This window comes from Pristiophorus japonicus, chromosome 17, assembly GCF_044704955.1.
Source record: "Pristiophorus japonicus isolate sPriJap1 chromosome 17, sPriJap1.hap1, whole genome shotgun sequence".
NCBI lineage: Eukaryota > Metazoa > Chordata > Chondrichthyes > Pristiophoridae > Pristiophorus > Pristiophorus japonicus.
This window is the reverse complement of record NC_091993.1, coordinates 117,703,758-117,716,446: the sequence shown is the minus strand read 5'-3', so window position 1 is coordinate 117,716,446 and position 12,689 is coordinate 117,703,758. Positions and strand designations below refer to the sequence as shown.

Genomic DNA, 12,689 nt, shown 5'->3' with positions numbered 1-12,689 from the left:
CGTAGCCAATCTTTCCAATTCTTTGTCAAATCACAAACGCCAGAGGTCACCTTGCACACATCATGGATCACTCTGCGCCAATGCTCTTAGCCAAAAGGCCGAGAGCCACTGCACCGTTCCTGGAAGTACTGCAATACCAGGTTCGTGCCATGGAGGTGGATGGGTCAGGCCCCCCACACACCTCCGTGGAGGTGGATGGGTCAATCCACCCCACCTACCTCCTATTTCCAAAAAGCATAGGAGAACCACCTTCCTGATCCAGGGAGAACCACTTTTGGGTCATGGTTACTCCCCTGTCAGGTCAGTTACGCATGATCTTAGCCAAAAGGCCAAGAAGCGACCACAGCAATTAATTTTTTTTTTAAAATTCGTAGCCAATCTTTCCAATTCTTTGTCAAATCACAAACGCCAGAGGTCACCTTGCACACATCAAGGATCACTCTGCGCCAATGCTCTTAGCCAAAAGGCCTAGAGCCACTGCACCGTTCCTGGAAGTACTGCAATACCAGGTTCGTGCCATGGAGGTGGATGGGTCAGGCCCCCCACACACCTCCGTGGAGGTGGATGGGTCAAGCCACCCCACCCGCGACCACAGGCAATTAATTACTTTAAAAAAAAATGTAGCCACTGTTCTAATGTAGGAAACACGGTAGCCAATTTGCACCAAGCAAGCTTCCACAAACAGCAATGTGATAATGACCAAATAATCTGTTTTAATGATGTTGATTGAGGGATAAATATTGGCCAGGAGATCGGGGATAACTCCCCTATTTTTCTTCGAATTAGTGCCGTGGAATCTTTTACATCCACCTGAGAGAGCAGACGGGGCCTCGGTTTAACACCTCATCCGAAAGGCACCCTGGGAGTTGTAGTTCACTTGCTCCTTGTCCTGCCCCAATAACCATATTCAGATCAAATGGTTGCTCATAGACAATTATATAGAATTACACAGATAAAAAAAGCAATCAAAGGTATGTTTTATTATTGCCAGCCTGTTGGTAACTGAACCAAAATACACAGCAGCTGTGGAGAGAAAGAAACAGAGTTAACGTTTCAGGTTGATGACCTATCGCCAGAACTGGAAAAAGTCAATGATATAAAACAGGTTTTGAGCAACTATCGAGGCAGGGAAAAGGGGGAGGGAGGAGGATGGAGGATGGAGGTCTGTGATAGGGTGGAAGGCAGGAGAGAATAAATGACAAATGGTATGATGGTACAAAGGAAAAGGGGATGGTAATGGGACAAGTAAAGAAACAAAAGCTGGGTCCAGAGGCGGTGTAAATGGGGAATGGCAGAATCATCAACAGCTGCCATCCAAAAAATTGGAGGCAGAGGTTATGGTCTCGATTTTCCAGGTGGCAACTGTTGATGCTGCCATTCCCCATTTATACCTCCTTGACCCATCTTTTTGTTTCTTTACTCGTCCCATTACCATCTCATTTTGCTGTGTACAATAAGGCCTTTTGTCATTGAATCTCCCGTCTTCCACCCCATTGCAGACTTTCCTCTTTTGTTCTTTCCTCCTCCTTTCTCCACTTACCCTGCCCCTGCCCTTGCTTAAAATCTGTTACGTGGCTAACTTTTTTAAAAGTTCTGACGAAAGGTCATCGACCTGAAATGTTAACTTTTGTTTTGCTCACCACAAATGTTGCCTGACCCGCTGAGTATTTCTAGCATTTTCTGTTTTTATCACAGGAGAGAAAATGCGAGATACAATACTCAGCAGCTCAGACATTATCTGTGGAGAGAGAGAGAGAGAGAAAGTACGTAAGTTAGTTATGGTTTCAGGTTGATGACCTTTTGTCAGAACAGGTAAAGTTAGAGATGCACCAGTTTTTAAGCAAGTGCAGAGGCAGGGAAAGTGGGTTTGGGGAGAACAAAAGGAGAAGGTCTTTGATAGATTGGAAGGCAGGAGTGATTAAATGACAAAACAGATGATTGTACAAGGCAAAAGGGGGTGGTAATGGGACAAGTAAAGAAACAAAAGATGGGTCTAGAGGAGTTGTAAATGGCAACAGCAGAAACATTAACAACCCGAAAAAATGGAAGCAGTGTTATGATCTGAAATTGTTGAATTCAATGATGAATCCGAAAATTAGGAACAGGAGTAGGCCATTCAGCCCCGCCAGCTTGTTCCGTCATTCATTGAGACCATGGCTAATCTGTATCCTAACTCCATTTACTCGCTTTGGCTCCATAATCCCTTAATACCCTTGGCTAGCAAAAAGCTCAGATTTAAACTTATTAACTGAGCTAGCATCTGCTGTTTTTTTTTGTGGGAGGGAGCCTCCAGCAATCTATCCATGAGCATTGAGGCTCTGGGGAACTGGTTGTGTGGTGAGGAGCTAGGCTGGGAAAGGATCGAGAGAACAGGAGCTGGTACAGAATTTGTGCAGAATTAGAGCTTGGTGAGGGCAGGGGAGGAGATGGGAGAGAAGTTATAGAGCAGTATGAGTTTGGAGTAGAAGAATCGGGGAGCCTGAGACAGCAGAAGAGATGGGGAAGAGGCTGAGACAGTCCCAACCTGTTCGCTCCTCACATTTGACACTGGGGGTGAGGAAGCTGTTTGTCATTGAGAAGATTTTGGAGTTTCCCTTGCTCTCTGGAATAATAAAGGAGTAGTAAGAGGATTTGCTTTTGGAGAGGGAGATGCATTATTGCTTAAGGTGATACGGACAGATCTGGCAGTGAATCTCCAGGTCAGTCATGTGGCAGGTCACGCAAGCCTGTGGCCCACAGATTGAACGATTTAAGTGTGGAAACTATGTACTGGGAGATATGAGTATGCTCTTTGAAAATATTCTTTGAGTCCATCAAGAATTAAGCCAATTATTTTTCTGCTCGCCCAATTTCCTCCCCAACTTATTTTGAAGGCACTTAGGGGCTGAAATTGGTGAAGGTCAAGGGCTACCCAAGTGCCGCCCAAAGGACTGCCGATGGCCGGCGAGATACTTGATGCTACTTTGGGCGGGAGTTTCGGCAAAAAGGTCCTTGAAAGGGCGCCCGGCAGCAAAAGAGGGACTTACACCGTCAATCTGGGCGACAGTGGGCAGGAGCTCCCAATCTCGGCGGCAAAGGCTGTTGCCACCCAAGTGCCGCCGAGGGTGGAGTCAGGCCCACGGAAGGTCGAAGAGCTGAAAAGAAAAATCAATACAAACAAACCAGAACACCTTCAGGGGCCCCCATGCAGGTAAGTCATGTAAGAAAATGTTAAAAAAAATGTTCACGAACCTTTTTTTGCGGGTCTTCATACCTACTGTCGGGGATAGACCATCCTCCAAGCAGCGGTACTTCCCCGTCCCGGTATCGACCTCCGCCGACTCCCGCCCGCACCAATCTGGCATCTCAACAGGCGGGAGGCCACTTGGCCGTCCGCTGATGTCAGTGGGCGGTTCCTGGCGTTTCTCCCCTCCCGCCCGCTCCAGCCCAAGTGCAAACTGGCACAGGGCGGAACCCGAAGAGGAATGTTGGCGGATCTCGGCGGCAGTCAGCGGTAAGGCCATCAAAATGGCCCCTTAAACTTGATGAGGTGTAGTTTTATGGGTGCCAGTTCATCCTCCAGTACCTGGGGCTCGGGGCCTCATGTGTGAACTAAAAAATGAGTGTCAACTGTGGAGGGAATCACAAAAGTCCAGTCCTAACCTCAGCCAATATCTACGCCAATATTTTTCCTGCACGGGTCACTGGATAGGATAAGGAGCAGGAAATTATCTTTTTTCTTCCCTCCCTAGTCTGTGTTGCTGAGGCGAATTATATTGCCCTCACTGCCAGCCCAGCTGGGATCAACAAGCTTAGCACAGGCAAGGAAGGGAATCTGGGAACTTTTCTGGTCAGTATGACTCAGTTTCACATTGGGCAGCAAATGGAAGCCAATCTTTATGAAAAATGCATTTTGTTTTTCAAACTTCTTCAAACTCTATTTTTGTCATACTTCAACATTTTTTTAAGAAGTTGAAAAACAGGGGCACTGTCAAACAAAACCACAAACCACCTTAGACAATGCAGTATTACTATGAATTTAACACAGATCAGCATTTGCAGTAACAACTTGCATTTAAAAAACATGAAAAAAAGACTTGTCATGAAAGGTGCTATATAAATACCTCATGAAAAAAGGGCTTTACAGCCAATGAAGTACTTTTGAAGTGTAGTCACTGTTGTACAAAACGCGGCAGCCAATTTCTTTACAAATGAAACATAGGTTGGGGTGTGGAGGCTGAGCTGTATCAATTAAGAAACAATGCAATTTACATATTTTCCTGTCACGATCTATCTATAATATATTAAAAATCTTTATGCCTGTCTGCACTTTTTGTCTGCATCATGTGACTTCCCGTTATCACATCTTTGTCACACGTTTTGTGTCAACCTTTTCCATTCTAAACTTTTAAGTACACATTTATCACGGAAAGTGCGTATGTAGTCCTATCACTCTGATTGCGAAATCTGACTGCTACGTTCCAACAATTCTTTCAAAATGCTTTCTGAAAATGTTTTCATCACTACATTTTTCTCAAGGACTTAAATTTCAAAGTTCCTAAATAAGGGCTTAACCAAAATTTAAAAACATACATATTTCACAATAATGTGTCTTTTAATGCCTTCATTACAAGTTTTACTTGGAAGGCCCCATTATCCTCTGGCTATGTAAGGCTGCATTGGTGGCTCTGGTTCTAGGAAGAGAAGGTGATTACGAGAAAGAGAGGAGGTTGAGAAAAAGAAGGTGATTGTAATTACAGCTTGATAAGTTTTAAGTTGGAAATTTTCATTATGATTGTCTAAAATTTATAATAGAAATTTAAATAAAAGGACAGTATGTGTTACTTTAAAATAGGGATTGAATAGTGTGCAGTGGCGCAATTATCAGTGCCCTCTAACCTCACTTTATCTGAGACTGCACTTGGTCTTGTCTCCCTGTGTGCAATGCAATCAGGGATTGACTGGTAAATTCTAATTTTGTATGAAGGGTAGTACACAAATATTGCTGTGCAGTTTTCCATCTCAAATCAGTTGTTGTCAGTATCATTCTTAGAGATTGCATTGAGCCAGTGCTTAACACTCTGGAAGAATGCTTTAAACGCAAACATCATATTCATCAATCTCTTTAGATATTTGATGGAACAGTGTAGAGGGAGCTTTACTTAGAGTCAGTCTTACTCAGAGGTAGTATTATTGCTCCATAGCCAGAGTTCGTGGGCTCAAGCCCCACTCCAGAGACTTGAGCACATAACCTAGGCCGACACCAGTTACATTCTTTGGATGAGATGTCTGCCCTCTGTGGTGGATATAATAAATCCCATGGAACTCTTTGAAGAAGAGCAGGGAGATTCTCCCAATGTCAACCAGCACCACTAAGAACAGATAATCTGTGTTTTTGCTGTTCGCAAATTCACTGCCACCTTTCCTACATTACAGCAGTGACTACAATTCAAAAGTACCTAATTGGCTGTCAGATGGTTTGGAATATCCTGAGGTCATGAAGGGTACTTCACAAATACAAGTTCTTCCTTTCTTAACAGTGAAGCACAGACCATTTTATGTAATGCTATCTGTAAATTTAATCAACTGGAATAAGATTAGAAGCATTTTCTACTCTCAAAATAATTTTATTTCTGGCTTTACTCAATTCCCTTTTCCCATATATATGGATAGTATTATAGCATTTCCAACTGCAGCACTCCCAGTAAACATTCAGTTATGTCACAGGCATAAGTTCTTTAACATGGACATCACTGTGATGATTAGGGGTACTGTCACAATTCAAACCATAAGAAAGAGGAGCGTCGAGAGAGGCGGGAGTCCAGTGAGGCAGCGGCCTATAAAAGGCTCAGCAGTCCGGGGAGCGTCGAGAGAGGCGGGAGTTGAGAGAGGCAGCGGCCTATAAAAGACTCAGCAGTCCGGGGAGCGTCGAGAGAGGCGGGAGTCGAGAGAGGCAGCGGCCTATAAAAGGCTCAGCAGTCCGGGGAGCGTCGAGAGAGGCAGCGGCCTATAAAAGGCTCAGCAGTCCGGGGAGCGTCGAGAGAGGCGGGAGTTGAGAGAGGCAGCGGCCTATAAAAGGCTCAGCAGTCCGGGGAGAGTCGAGAGAGGCAGCGGCCTATAAAAGGCTCAGCAGTCCGGGGAGCGTCGAGAGAGGCAGCGGCCTATAAAAGGCTCAGCAGTCCGGGGAGCGTCGAGAGAGGCGTACCGGTGCAGCTCCAGCTGAGAGAAGTCAAAAAAGAAGTAGAAAGAAATCAAAAGGTGACGTCACAGCCAACGTGGTAAGTGATTGGCTGCTGATTGGTGAGTAGTTTTTCTTTTTCTTTATTAGTCAGTAACTTTTAACATTGTTGTCGGCAATTTAAGTGTATCTAAGGGTTAAGTCATGGCAGGACAGCTCGGTCACGTGATATGCTCCTCCTGTACCATGTGGGAACACGGGGACAACACCAGTGTCCCTGACGACTACATGTGCGGGAAGTGTGTCCACCTCCGGCTACTGACGGTCCGCGTTGCGGAGTTGGAGCTGAAGGTGGATTCACTCTGGAGCATCCACGATGCTGAAAATGACGTGAGTATCACGTGTAGCGAGTTGGTCTTACCGCAGGAGAAGGGTCCACAGCCAGCGAGGGAATGGAAGACCAGCAGGAAGAGTAGTGCAAGGAAGGTAGTGCAGGGGTCCCCTGTAGTCATCCCACTGCAAAACAGATACACTGCTTTGAGTGCTGTTGAGGGGGATGACTCATCAGGAGCGGGCAGCAGCAGCCAAGTTCATGGCACCGTGGCTGGCTCTGTTGCACAGGAGGGCAGGAAAAAGAGTGGCCGAGCGATAGTGATAGGGGATTCAATTGTAAGGGGAATAGATAGGCGTTTTTGCGGCCGCAACCGAGACTCCAGGATGGTATGTTGCCTCCCTGGTGCAAGGGTCAAGGATGTCTCGGAGCGGGTGCAGGACATTCTAAAAAGGGAGGGAGAACAGCCAGTTGTCGTGGTGCACGTTGGTACCAATGACATAGGTAAAAAAAGGGATGAGGTCCTACGAAATGAATTTAAGGAGCTAGGAGCTAAATTAAAAAGTAGGACCTCAAAAGTAGTAATCTCGGGATTGCTACCAGTGCCACGTGCTAGTCAGAGTAGGAATCGCAGGATAGCTCAGATGAATACGTGGCTTGAGCAATGGTGCAGCAGGGAGGGATTCAAATTCCTGGGGCATTGGAACCGGTTCTGGGGGAGGTGGGACCAGTACAATCCGGACGGTCTGCACCTGGGCAGGACCGGAACCAATGTCCTCGGGGGAGTGTTTGCTGGTGCTGTTGGGGAGGAGTTAAACTAATATGGCAGGGGGATGGGAACCAATGCAGGGAGATAGAGGGAAACAAAAAGGAGGCAAAAACAAAAGACAGAAAGGAGATGAGGAAAAGTGGAGGGCAGAGAAACCCAAGGCAAAGAACAAAAAGGGCCATTGTACAGCAAAATTCTAAAAGGACAGAGGGTGTTAAAAAAACAAGCCTAAAGGCTTTGTGTCTTAATGCAAGGAGTATCCGCAATAAGGTGGATGAATTAACTGTGCAAATAGATGTTAACAAATATGATGTGATTGGGATTACGGAGACGTGGCTCCAGGATGATCAGGGCTGGGAACTCAACATCCAGGGGTATTCAACATTCAGGAAGGATAGAATAAAAGGAAAAGGAGGTGGGGTAGCATTGCTGGTTAAGGAGGAGATTAAGGCAATAGTTAGGAAGGACATTAGCTTGGATGATGTGGAATCTATATGGGTAGAGCTGCAGAACACCAAAGGGCAAAAAACGTTAGTGGGAGTTGTGTACAGACCTCCAAACAGTAGTAGTGATGTTGGGGAGGGCATCAAACAGGAAATTAGGGGTGCGTGCAATAAAGGTGCAGCAGTTATAATGGGTGACTTTAATATGCACATAGATTGGGCTAACCAAACTGGAAGCAATATGGTGGAGGAGGATTTTCTGGAGTGCATAAGGGATGGTTTTTTAGACCAATATGTCGAGGAACCAACTAGGGGGGAGGCCATCTTGGACTGGGTGTTATGTAATGAGAGAGGATTAATTAGCAATCTCGTTGTGCGAGGCCCCTTGGGGAAGAGTGACCATAATATGGTGGAATTCTGCATTGGGATGGAGAATGAAACAGTTAATTCAGAGACCATGGTCCAGAACTTAAAGAAGGCTAACTTTGAAGGTATGAGGCGTGAATTGGCTGGGATGGATTGGCGAATGATACTGAAGGGGTTGACTGTGGATGGGCAATGGCAGACATTTAGAGACCGCATGGATGAACTACAACAATTGTACATTCCTGTCTGGCATAAAAATAAAAAAGGGAAGGTGGCTCAACCGTGGCTATCAAGGGAAATCAGGGATAGTATTAAAGCCAAGGAAGTGGCATACAAATTGGCCAGAAATAGCAGCGAACCTGGGGACTGGGAGAAATTTAGAACTCAGCAGAGGAGGACAAAGGGTTTGATTAGGGCAGGGAAAATGGAGTATGAGAAGAAGCTTGCAGGGAACATTAAGACGGATTGCAAAAGTTTCTATAGATATGTAAAGAGAAAAAGGTTAGTAAAGACAAACGTAGGTCCCCTGCAGTCAGAATCAAGTGAAGTCATAACGGGGAACAAAGAAATGGCGGACCAATTGAACAAGTACTTTGGTTCGGTATTCACGAAGGAGGATACAAACAACCTTCTGGTTATAAAAGGGGTCGGAGGGTCTAGTAAGGAGGAGGAACTGAGGGAAATCCTTATTAGCTGGGAAATTGTGTTGGGGAAATTGATGGGATTGAAGGCCGATAAATCCCCAGGGCCTGATGGACTGCATCCCAGAGTACTTAAGGAGGTGGCCTTGGAAATAGTGGATGCATTGACAGTCATTTTCCAACATTCCATTGACTCTGGATCAGTTCCTATGGAGTGGAGGGTAGCCAATGTAACCCCACTTTTTAAAAAAGGAGGGAGAGAGAAAACAGGGAATTATAGACCGGTCAGCCTGACATCGGTAGTGGGTAAAATGATGGAATCAATTATTAAGGATGTCATAGCAGTGCATTTGGAAAGAGGTGACATGATAGGTCCAAGTCAGCATGGATTTGTGAAAGGGAAATCATGCTTGACAAATCTTCTGGAATTTTTTGAGGATGTTTCCAGTAGAGTGGATAAGGGAGAACCAGTTGATGTGGTATATTTGGACTTTCAGAAGGCGTTCGACAAGGTCCCACACAAGAGATTGATGTGCAAAGTTAGAGCACATGGGATTGGGGGTAGTGTACTGACATGGATTGAGAACTGGTTGTCAGACAGGAAGCAAAGAGTAGGAGTAAATGGGTACTTTTCAGAATGGCAGGCAGTGACTAGTGGGGTACCGCAAGGTTCTGTGCTGGGGCCCCAGCTGTTTACACTGTACATTAATGATTTAGATGAGGGGATTAAATGTAGTATCTCCAAATTTGCGGATGACACTAAGTTGGGTGGCAGTGTGAGCTGCGAGGAGGATGCTGTGAGGCTGCAGAGCGACTTGGATAGGTTAGGTGAGTGGGCAAATGCATGGCAGATGAAGTATAATGTGGATAAATGTGAGGTTATCCACTTTGGTGGTAAAAACAGAGAGACAGACTATTATCTGAATGGTGACAGATTAGGAAAAGGGGAGGTGCAAAGAGACCTGGGTGTCATGGTACATCAGTCATTGAAGGTTGGCATGCAGGTGCAGCAGGCGGTTAAGAAAGCAAATGGCATGATGGCCTTCATAGCAAGGGGATTTGAGTACAGGGGCAGGGAGGTGTTGCTACAGTTGTACAGGGCATTGGTGAGGCCACACCTGGAGTATTGTGTACAGTTTTGGTCTCCTAACCTGAGGAAGGACATTCTTGCTATTGAGGGAGTGCAGCGAAGGTTCACCAGACTGATTCCCGGGATGGCGGGACTGACCTATCAAGAAAGACTGGATCAACTGGGCTTGTATTCACTGGAGTTCAGAAGAATGAGAGGGGACCTCATAGAAACATTTAAAATTCTGACGGGGTTAGACAGGTTAGATGCAGGAAGAATGTTCCCAATGTTGGGGAAGTCCAGAACCAGAGGTCACAGTCTAAGGATAAGGGGTAAGCCATTTAGGACCGAGATGCGGAGGAACTTCTTCACCCAGAGAGTGGTGAACCTGTGGAATTCTCTACCACAGAAAGTTGTTGAGGCCAATTCACTAAATATATTCAAAAAGGAGTTAGATGAGGTCCTTACTACTAGGGGGACCAAGGGGTATGGCGAGAAATCAGGAATGGGGTACTGAAGTTGAATGTTCAGCCATGAACTCATTGACTGGCGGTGCAGGCTAGAAGGGCCGAATGGCCTACTCCTGCACCTATTTTCTATGTTTCTATGTTTCTATATTGGTACATGTATTGATGCGTTGTAGCTAGTCCATTTAATTTTGCTTACTACAGGATTTAGCTTGTTTGGCTCCCAGGGAATCCCCATTGCTTATGTTTGACTAGGAATACCTTAGGAGGTCAATCTATCTTTTGGATGACTGTAAGCAATCGCTTCATCTGGTCTGATTGTTCAACCTGCATCTCTTTTAGGTCTGAATAGTTCAGACACATATCGTCGCTGCAGACACATATGAATTCTAATGGCCAAGCTATCTGAATCAGCTTTGTTGTGAACAGAGGTCATCCGGGTACCATTGGATCTTTTAATTGTTGCTGTCTTGACCTCAAGTAATCCTGCCCTGCTGATGAGGGAGGTCTCTTAGGAGTCTCTGGGTGTAAGGATTGATTGACAGCTCCTTGCCCAGGCACAGAGGCATATCTCACTGTTTTCTGCCAGTTCTGCTGAGTTCACAAAGATAGAGACGGATGTGGCTAAATGAAACTTCATGTGTAAATTTTATGTTACTAATGCTGGTCCAGGTTTAGTGTCAGCCTTGGCTGAGTTGGTAGCACTCTTGCCTCTGAGACAGAGGGTCGTGAGTTCAAGCCCAACTTGCGAGACATGAGCTCCCTTCAGTGCAACACTGAGGGAGCATTGCATTGTCGGAGGTGCCGTCTTTCGGATGAGACCCTCTTAGATAAACGTAAAAGATCCCATGGCACTATTTCGAAGAAAAGCAGGCTGTTCTACCAGTGTCCTGACTAATATTTGCCCCTCAATCAACATCACTAAAATAGATTATCTGGTCATTATCACATTGCTGTTTGTAGAAGCTTGTCATATGCAAATTGGCTGCTATGTTCCTACATTTCCTACATTTCAACAGTGACTACACTTCAAAAGTACTTGAAGTGCTTTGGGACAGCTTGAGGTCATGAAAGGGTGCTATATTAATGCAAGTCCATTCCTTTTTCCTTTAGTATTACAAAGAGAGTTAGTGAAGTGTTGTGCATTTGTTATTTTTGCATATCCAAGCTATGTGTTCTGTAATCAGGTGAAATCTGCTGCGCTAACTTTATGCTACTGTTTAACTATTTTTTTTGATTGATAGGAGTTACAGTTATAGCTTAAATCACAAGTTCTGATAAGAGTGTTTAATTTTCACTGTCCAAAGGGTGGGAGAATTATAGAAGGCTCGTGTCAATTTAGTGAGTTGATTACAATACAGTAGTTTCTGTTCAATCCCTGGGCCATGCTAAATTATCAGATATTGGGCCCAAGTTCCCGACCTGGACGCCCGTTTTTCGCGCCACAAAGTGCGCTTAAAAAAAATTCACCCATTCTCCGGCTCCCTGCAGATCCTCTGGAGCTGGGCACAGCGCAGCACGAGCTGTTGGGGGCTGAGCCAGGTCCCTGCGCTCAAAACAATGCCGGGACCTCTGCACATGCGTTACAGTGGGCACGCATGTGCAGTAGCCCCAGGCACCCAAAACTGTGGGAGGGGCCTGAAGCACGCAGCCCCGAGCCCTGGCCGAATGGCCTCACTGGGGCTGCGTGGATCAGGCTGCACCTCCCATGCCCAGCTCCTGCTTCCTCACGACCGGACCCCTCCTCCCCCCCCCCCCCCCCCCGGACCCGACCCCCGCTCCCGCCCCTGGATCCGACCCGACCCGCACAGACTCCCACTACCCACCCCCGGCCCCTACCTTTTAAATCAAGTCTGGGCTCGACCGGGCCCGGCCTGCTCAGCCTCCTCCCCTCCCCTCCCTCCTCCCCTCCACTCCCTCCTCCCCCTCCCCTCCTCCACTCCCTCCTCCCCCTCCCCTCCCTCCTCCCCCACCCCTCCCCTCTCTCTCCCTTCTCCCTCCTTCCCTCCCTCCCCCTCTCCACCCCTCCTCCACCCCCTCCTCCTCTCCGCCCCCACCCCCCTTCTCCCCCACCACCCTCCTCTCCTCCCCACCTCCTCTCCTTCCTTCTCTCCTCTCCTTCACCCCTCTCTCTCCTCTCCTTCACCCCCCTCCTCTCCTCTCCTTCACCCCTCCTCTCCTCTCCTTCACCCCCTCCTCTCCTCTCCTTCACCCCTTCCTCTCCTCTCCCCCACCCCCTCCTCTCCTCTCCCCCACCCCCTCCTCCTCTCCCCCACCCCCTCCTCCTCTCCCCCACCCCCTCCTCCTCTCCCCCACCCCCTCCTCCTCTCCCCCACCCCTTCTCCTCTCCCCCACCCCCTCCTCCTCTCCCCCACCCTCTCCTCCTCTCCCCCACCCCCCTCCTCCTCTCCCCCACCCCTCCTCCTCTCCCCCACCCCTCCTCCTC

General features: G+C 47.1%; 1 long non-coding RNA gene and 1 pseudogene across 1 annotated transcript in view; one reads left to right on the top strand and one right to left on the bottom strand.

Annotated features, from left to right (window-relative positions):
• Nucleotides 1–12,689, top strand: part of LOC139228051 (uncharacterized) — a 73,730-nt gene that overhangs the window by 4,137 nt on the left and 56,904 nt on the right. The gene's annotated exons all lie outside the window — the stretch shown is intronic.
• On the bottom strand, nucleotides 104–341 carry LOC139228374 (U2 spliceosomal RNA; annotated as a pseudogene).